This window comes from Nylanderia fulva, unplaced genomic scaffold, assembly GCF_048542155.1.
Source record: "Nylanderia fulva isolate GAGA-0341 unplaced genomic scaffold, ASM4854215v1 Scaffold214, whole genome shotgun sequence".
NCBI classification, from domain to species: Eukaryota; Metazoa; Arthropoda; class Insecta; order Hymenoptera; family Formicidae; genus Nylanderia; species Nylanderia fulva.
Genome location: NW_028190280.1, coordinates 990 through 9,958, shown reverse-complemented (window position 1 = coordinate 9,958; position 8,969 = coordinate 990). Strand labels below are relative to the sequence as shown.

Below are 8,969 nucleotides of genomic sequence, written 5' to 3'. Positions count from 1 at the left end.
ACCCCCTCCCCCGCGTGACGTCACCCCCCTCGACCCCGATTCCCCCGCCCCTCACCCCCCCTCATTGCCCCTGGGTTAGAACTCCCCTAGTATTACTACTGTCACGCAAAGAGCCATAATGAAGATAATTATCCAAAATTGAAGCGAAGGACTGTACGACTACGCAACAATCGAATCAACTTTCTACGGTAGTAGCGGAAGATTCCAATAAGGACTTGTCATCAACAATTGCGTGCGTTCTGAGTTTATAAAGAATTTGTGGGGAAATTTAGTAGATGAATAACCCCCTTAAATAGGATTAGCGTGTCAGAAAATATAAAATAAGCGAAGCCGAAATAACTATTGAAAGACTTTTATGCTGGATAGCACGAAATAAGAATACAGTCTATAAGTAGGTCAAAGAGAGACTTGCAAGACAACACGTTATTGTGTCAGCTGATCCGGCACGACTGCTCGATATCGAACCGTCGCGACAAGAAATCGATCCCTTCCCTGCGCCATCAATCCGCGCGTCTAGTAATTATCTGGTGACTAGTTTGCACGCATCTTAAACCAATTGTCTTATCGTCTACAAATTAGTTACTAATAACTCGTTAACCAGTTCACTGATAATGACTCATATATGGGCAAAAAAAAGTGCCACATCTGATAATGACTCATATATGAACCCTTTGCCAATTTTTAACGAATTTGAATGAAACCTGATATATCCATGTTTTTGGGGTCGCTGATTATGAATCTGGAATCAAATTTGAGAAATTCCTTATGGATTCAATATGGCAGCTAGTAATTAACAGTATTTGATTTGTAATGAACGATTCAAAAGATATTAATCTTAATACATATAGATATTATATAGTCTTGAGTGTATAATTTTCAAAATGAAATAACAACATAATGTTTTAATCAAATGAGAAATATTTTTATCGGCTCTCAATATTAAGAATAATATATAAAGAATAATATAATGTTTTAAATTAATTTGTTATCTGTGATCTAAATATCACAACACAAAACTCGTGTTACAAATCTATCGATATTTTATCGGTGTAAAGTTGCGCATATTGAATCAATCAATCTGAACTGACTAAACATAGTTACATTTTTACGTCTGATGGTATATGTAACCAATATATATATAAGTGACTTGTAAGACCGTGATCATAAGCGATTCAAAGGACAATGAACTTATCGAATTTGATCCTCTCCATTTAAAATTTTGAAATTTCAATCTTAAATTCATCATTAGCGATACCAAAAACCCTTTATAGTTAAATTTCCATATAAAATACGTAATTATTTGCTCTCACCAGTTTTGGCACAAAACGTTAATTTCGGGTGCACCAGTGAACTGGTTAACAGAAGTTATTGAGATTCTAGGAGATAATTGTTCATTATTTGCACTTGTTGATACAGAGAGTCCAATATCTTTTATTAACGCATTAACAATTACGAAACTTAATAATGCTACTTTGATATTACAGTCGTTACGGACTGCCATGTGCTAGTATTAGCAGACAACAAAGCGAGCATAATCCGCAAATCACTCGTTGGAACATTCTTAAATTCCAAAACTATAAATTCAAGATTATGCATAAAAACGGTAAGAAAATGGCGCATATAGGCGCATTCAGTCAGGTTGTTAATCATATACAAGCTCTTCCCTTTGAAAAGGAACTGATTTACAGACAGGACTCTAAAATTAAATCTGTTGCTATAAAACTCAAATCACAAAATCGAAGACTTCAAGCTTATTGAAGGTCTAGTTTTAAAAAAAAAGTCCCGATAAATCTCGTTTTGTAGTATCAGAATCTGTGATAACAAACGTTATTCGAATATACCACGATGGAATGTCTCACTGTGGAGTCGAGAAAACAGTTCAAGAAATCGGAAATAATTATTGGTCTTTTTGCATTAAGAAAAAAGTTCAGGATTACTAATTGCATTATGTGTTTAATAATTCCAATAAATGTCCAATTCTTCAATAAACGCGCGCAAAGGAGAGATGCAGATTACGGACACCCCTTCTCATCCGTTCGAAATCATGCATGTTGATCATTGCGGGCCCTTAAAGGAATCACTTTCGGATAAAAAATACATTCTAGTTAATCATCATAGAAGCCTTCTCACATTTTACGTGGCTCCTCCCAGTAAAATTGACTGTCTAGAGAAACCATTCAATCGTTATCTAGTTTATTTTTAAACGTATCCCATCGACGTTAATTTCAGATAGAGGAGCCGCTTTCTCCTTACAAGATTTCGCTAACTTTATTAATGATAATAAAATAACATACCACATGATGGCGGTAGCAGCCACTTGAGCTAACAGTCTCGTAGAAAATCAATAGATTTGTTACATCCTTCTTATTATTATTAATATTGAGAGCCGACATATATTTCTTATCTAATTTTATTTACGCCTGGGCCTAATCATGGCGTTATTTACTAACATCTACTAAAAGGCAAATGAAAAATTTAGGATTGAAAGGGTCTGAATAGCTTAGTTAGTAAGAGCAGTTGCCCGGAAAGTGAACGACGCGGGTTCGATTCCCGCTTCAGCGACTTTTCGGACCTATATTTTTCTCGTCTATTTTTCTCCATATGTAAGTTCGAGATTAATTTATATATGGAACTTAGTAATCTCAAACCAAGAGATACAGTTCCGAAAAATTAATTTTTCGCGCTTGGGCTCTATTGGCCGATTTAAAATTCATATATTATTATTATTAATATTGAGAGCCGACATATATTTCTTATCTGATTAACAATAATTATTTATTTATAAATTGTTTAAATAATTGAATTTTGCAATTTGGATAGTAGATTCGTGATCAGCGACCCCAAAAACCCCACAGTCAAGAATTTCAGGTCAATTACTCGATTTTTTAAATTTTGTTCAGCTTTTTTCGATTTGGCCATATTGTGATTTGAAGTAATTTCAACCTCTAATTTTGGGTAACTTTCGAAAATTTTCAAAAAACTAAAAGTGATGCCTCTTTTCATTTTCGATGACGATTAATTTGAGACCTGCTGAACCATTTTATGTTTTATCCTAAGCTCGCTATCCAAGTTGCAAAAACAGGCTAATTTTGCGGTCACTCTTTCTTATAACAACAAATAACGAAGTAAATCATGTTGACATTTTAATACATACAGTCAAGCGCTGCCATGTAGGTGAGGTATCGAGGGAGTTTCGCGAGAGAGGAAAAATCACAGAATGATGTAAGTAACAAAAACAAAATTTCTTCTGGAATTTTCTTACTCCATCTAAAGATATAGAATTCTCAACGTATTTTATAACAAGAGAGAAATAATTAATTATCTATTTCTTGTAACAATATCTAAAAATATTTATCTATTATGCTTATATTGTGCTTAAATGCGCAAACGTCGAACAATCTACTTAATCAGTTTTAAATATAAATATGATATTTTAAATCAGCCAATAGAGCCCAAGCGCGAAAAAATTAATTCTTCGGAACTGTATCTCTTGGTTTGAGATTACTAAGTTCCATATATATATATGGTCGCGTGTCGCTTCGTCGCGGGAGGCGTGGTGGGGGAGATCGCGACATCCCGCGTATTGTATAAATAATATGAAGATTAACAATGCAATCCATAATCTTTCGATTACTACAAGCGTTAAAAGGACAATATGGCAACGTATACAAACAAAGAATATTACGACATGTTGATGGCACTTGGCGAGTGTCACGGGCAGTACCACGTACCTACAAGACGATGCGCCGAATTATATTCACATCGAGCAAAACATCCGTCGGCCTCTGTTATACTTCGCACGGCTCAACGATTACACGAAACTGGCAATGTCCTTCCAAATAAACACGATATTGGAAGAAATCGTGACGCAAGAAATTTGCGAAACACAGAGCGAATTGTACGCGCTTTCGAGGATAATCCTGAAACGAGTATTCGGATGGTTGCTCGAAAACACAACTTATCGTACTCGACAGTACAACGAACACTCAAAGAAGAAAAGTTGCACGCATTTCATTACACACACGTGCAACATTTACGACCAGAGGATTACCCTACAAGACGAACATTTTGTGCAAATTTTTTGAGAAGAGTGGATCAAGATCCCAGATTTTCTTGTGTGATATTCAGCGACAAATCGTTATTCACATAAGAAGGACTTTTTAATTCTCATAATATGCATTATTGGAATGAAGAAAATTTCAGAGTCACACGGTTCACAAATATCCAAGTTCGCTGGAAAATAAACCTGTGGACTGGAATAATGGGAACGCAAATACTTGAACCAGTTATTCTCCCATATATTTTAACTGGCCAAACGTACCTCGAATTTTTAAGAGAAAATCTGCCAGATTTTTTAGAGGAAGTATCATTATTCGAAAAAAACAAGATTGTTTTTCAACAGGACGGTGCTGGGGCACACAACGCCAGAATTATTATAAATTATTTAAACGAGCAATTTCCTGGACAATGGATGAGTCGGTACGGCCTGATACGTTGCGTTGGCCCGCAAGATTCCCGGATCTTAATTCTTTGGACTTTTTTTTATGGAGATATTGCAAGGGACTGATTTACAAAACGCTTCCCGAGGACGTCGATGACTAGAAACAAGATTGCGACATGCGATCTGGAATATCGCGGACAAAGTAATGGAGAACGTTCAAGAAAATTTATTAAAACGCGTAAGAGCTTGCGTCAGAATGGATGGTGCTCAATTTGAGCACCTATTATAATTTACTTTTAATTAAAAATCAATCCGTTTTTTTTCAGAGCGACCAAAAACAATCCGCTTTTTTCAGAGCGATTAAGGTAGTTCTATCGCTACAATATCAACTAAAAGTTTCGCCTCTAATCGATAAGGAAATTCATCGTTTATACAATGTTACCGTAGCAACAATTTTAGTTGAGTCTGTACTGTCTGAACTTTTTTACATAGAAACAGCTCATGTATGAATACACCACTATCACATTTACGAAGCGGCGTGTTAATCGTGGCAACATTGCAGTTCTATCTCTTATTTTTTTAAGAAATATTAATTTTTTAACGGAATTTATTAATAATGTCAGATCAATTGCGTTTTAAAGGTCGGTTCGTAAAAAAAAAAGTCTTGATAAACGAAAAAAAGCCGTTGCGGCAATGTGTATAACAAATGCTGCTAAACGTGAACAGGTGCCACATAATCTCACTGAGAAATCACAAACATTTCAATTTGAAGGCAGACGTATTATTGATATAAGTTATGTTGCCAAACATTTAATATGCTGTAATTGTAAAAAAGACATCTCACTGAGAAAAACAATAAAAGAGACGCAAATGGGTTTAAATTCCATTTTATATATTATGTGTGATGAGTGCTGTATCATTACACAAGTTCAAACAAATAAAACACATATTACTCAAGATAATTTAAAGCATGCTGATGTCAACACCAAAGCTGTATTGGGTAAGTAAATTTTATATTTAAAAAAATACAAATTATGTAGATAAATAAATGTAGATAATTAATTGAGAGAATATTAAAAGATTCATTGAATTTTATATCTCATCAAATTATAATGTAAAAATGTATTTTTCAGGTGCTGTCTATTCTGGAATGGGGGAGACTGCTCTTAATAAATTACTCTCATGTCTGAATGTCCCTTTGGTCACCCCCAATTTATATAAACGATATGAGCGAGAAATTGGTCCAGTTTTAGAGGCTGTTGCAAAGGATTCATGCAAAAGAGCTGCTGAAGAAGAGAGACAATTAGTTACAGAAAATCTTCATAAATTATCTAAGGAGTTGTACGTTTTTCGCTGTGTTATTAATAAGCAAGGAGAATGTAGATACATTTTTTTTAGAATTAAAAAATTTTTTTTTTAGAATTCTTTTAATGGTGTTTTTATTTTTTGTAATCATGATAAATAAAGAATAATAAATTTAAATTTTCTTAACTTTATAAGCAATTAAAAATTCTTTACATCCTTTACATCCTGTATTTCTTCTTGTTTTTTTCTTAGACCAAAGGAGATTGTGAATGAGCTTTATCCATTTATGAACACCCTTCACTCTGCTACGGATGCTAATTTTGATGCTGATGCTACACAGGAAGATATTGTCACAAAAATCAAACAATTTGATGCAGCATTAGGGAACATTATTAATATCATTGTTTCATACAATATGGGATGGAGCAAACGTGGAAATGGGAGGAATTACAATAGCCTCAATGGCTATGGTACAATAATTGGTTTTCTCACTGGAAAAATTCTTGATTTTGCCACTCGAAACCGAAAATGCAAGTTTTGTGACACAGGTCACGATCAAAAAGATCATGATTGTAGAAAGAATTTTTCCGGCAGTGCAAAAGCAATGGAGCCTGATGTAGGGGCTGCTCTAGTCAATAATAGCGCAATTCTTCAAGAAGCTGGCTTAAACGTTAAAGTCTTGATAGGTGACAAAGATAGTTCAACAATTGCAGCAATAAATTCGAGAAATCCACTGAAAGTCCACAAATTGTCTGACAGTAACCATTTAAAGAAACATGTCATGAAAAATTTGTATGCACTGCAAAAAATTTCAAAGAGATGAGAAAAAAAGAGATCATTCCTCATCTAAAAAAATGTTTTACGTATGCAGTGTCACAGAATCAAGGACAAAGTGCTCAGCTAGCTAGGACTATTCGCATTATTCCTGTAGTATTGGGACTCCTCCATAACGCGTAAGTGGGTGATGCGGAGAAGGTTGGGCAGAGGGCCTAGGTAGCTTAATGGTTAGAGCAGTCGCCCGGCAAGCGGAAGGTTCCGGGTTCGAGTCCCGGTCTAGTCACTCGAAGGCCCGATTCTTTTTCGCGGATCCCACATTTGGGGGCTCGTCCGAGATGGAGGCAGGATTCGGTCTACACGAGGCAAAACGATGTTAGAGACGGTTTGCGGGTGTCGGCTGAAAGTGGGAAAAAAGGCCCAAAGGCCCGGTGGCACTAGCACGTGGCGACATTTGAGGGCGAATGTCAAAATGATGCGGAGAAGGTTAGGCAGAGGGCCTAGGTAGCTTAATGGTTAGAGCAGTCGCCCGGCAAGCGGAAGGTTCCGGGTTCGAGTCCTGGTCTAGTCACCCGAAGGCCCGATTCTTTTTCGCGGATCCCACATTCCTGACCATGCATTTGGCAGACATGAGAACTGCGGAACTTGGTGTAAAGATTCTCATAAAATTGAGCTAAAAGATAATAATCTTTATAGTGAATTGTGGGCAATATTTGAAAAATATGCAAAAAATGCAACAAAATTTGCAGTCATAGCTTCCAGTCAGCAAATGAAAGTGTCAATAATATGATGGCACACAAAGCTCAAAAAAAATGTTGCTTAGTGAATCAGCCGATTATCGACTTGCAAGTGTTGTTTGCACAAAAAATGATGGAAAAAATCATCTTTTGGATGTTAATACAAAGCTGAATGTATCTCCTGGGAAACACACTGCAATTTTAGCCATGCGATTGGATAAAAAAAGAGAAAAGAGAGCGATGAAGGCAAAATTACCATTGACTAAAAGTCGTAGAAATTTATTAAATCAAATGAAAGAAGCTTCAAGAAAGTCACAAGAAAGATCTGAGGGTGTACAGTATCAGTCAAATTGTGGTATGAATATCAGTATGGAAAATGCCACATTTATAGATTCACAACGTTTTGCTGACAAATTGCCTAATGTTTCCGTGTCCCCTGAAAATTGCAATATTGTTTATTTTGATTTGAAGACTTCTGGTTTTTGAAAAAATGCAGAAATCCTACAGATAGCAGCCAAGTTTGAAGAATATACATTTACTGTGTATCTCACTCCTACCAGACCTATTGATGCTGATGCTTCTCGAGTAACAGAACTGACATATATCAAAGGGAATCTGTACTTCCATGGAAAACCAGTCCTAACTTTTTCACCTCGAAAGGCGTTGCAATCATTCCAAGAGTTTCTCAACTTTTCTACAAAATCTTGCATTCTGGTAGCTCATAATGTACCATTCAATTCTGCTCATTTACTTCGATTGATTATAAGTCATGATATGATTGAAAATTTCTCGAAAATTGTTGGATTTTCCGACAGCTTAACTATATTGAGAAAACTTTTCCCTGAAAGGAAAAAACAAAAAGATTTGTTTAAACTGCAAACATTGGCGCGAGATTTGCTGAAATTGGAAACATCTGGACAATTTCATGAAGCATTATTTGATGTTGAAGTTTTAGAAAAATTGAGTCTTTCATCAAAAAGGAAAGTTTATGTGCAATCTGTAAGCCTTATAAAGAATCTGTGATAGCTAAAATTATATTACCATTCTTAAAAAATTTTAAAAATGTAATTTCAAATAGTATTATTAAGAAAATGGCAGGAATTTCCTATGGAATATTACAACAGGTATATTCGGAAAAGGGAGAAAAAGCTGTTGAACACCTTTTATCAAAAGAAATTACCTCACGTAAGCCACTGATTACAAAATCCAAAAAAGTAATTTAAAAAGTAATCCAAACAAGATAATCACTGATTGGTATCACAAGCCGACATTCTCGGGGAGATATTTACACTTCTTTTTTCAGCATCCTTTGTGTCAAAAGAGAGGAACTATACGGTCTAGTGGATAGAACAATTTTATTGTCACATCCACGATTTCATTATAAGAATCTCGTTACCGTTGTCAACATACTTTCAAAAAACTGTTATCCGCTTGACGTGATCTTTAATACTATTAACCAACGTCTATTAATTTTATTCAAAAAATTAAAAAATACCACAACCAACGGTAACAACAATAATAATAATAATAGTGTAAAAAAGTCTTTTTTTACTATTCCATTTTTACCCGGATTGACGGAACAATTTAGAAATATTATTAGGAACATGAATATTAAATTATCCTTCTTTAGTTTAAATAAATTAAATAAATACATAAGAGTACATAAAGATACTATTTCTACAATGAATAATACAAACGTTGTTTACAAAATT

The 8,969-nt window shown here is 35.0% G+C and overlaps 1 pseudogene; it reads left to right on the top strand.

Annotated features, from left to right (window-relative positions):
• The first annotated feature begins 5,134 nt into the window (after positions 1-5,134).
• On the top strand, positions 5,135-7,743 carry LOC146723240 (uncharacterized; annotated as a pseudogene).
• The last annotated feature ends 1,226 nt before the right edge of the window (positions 7,744-8,969 follow it).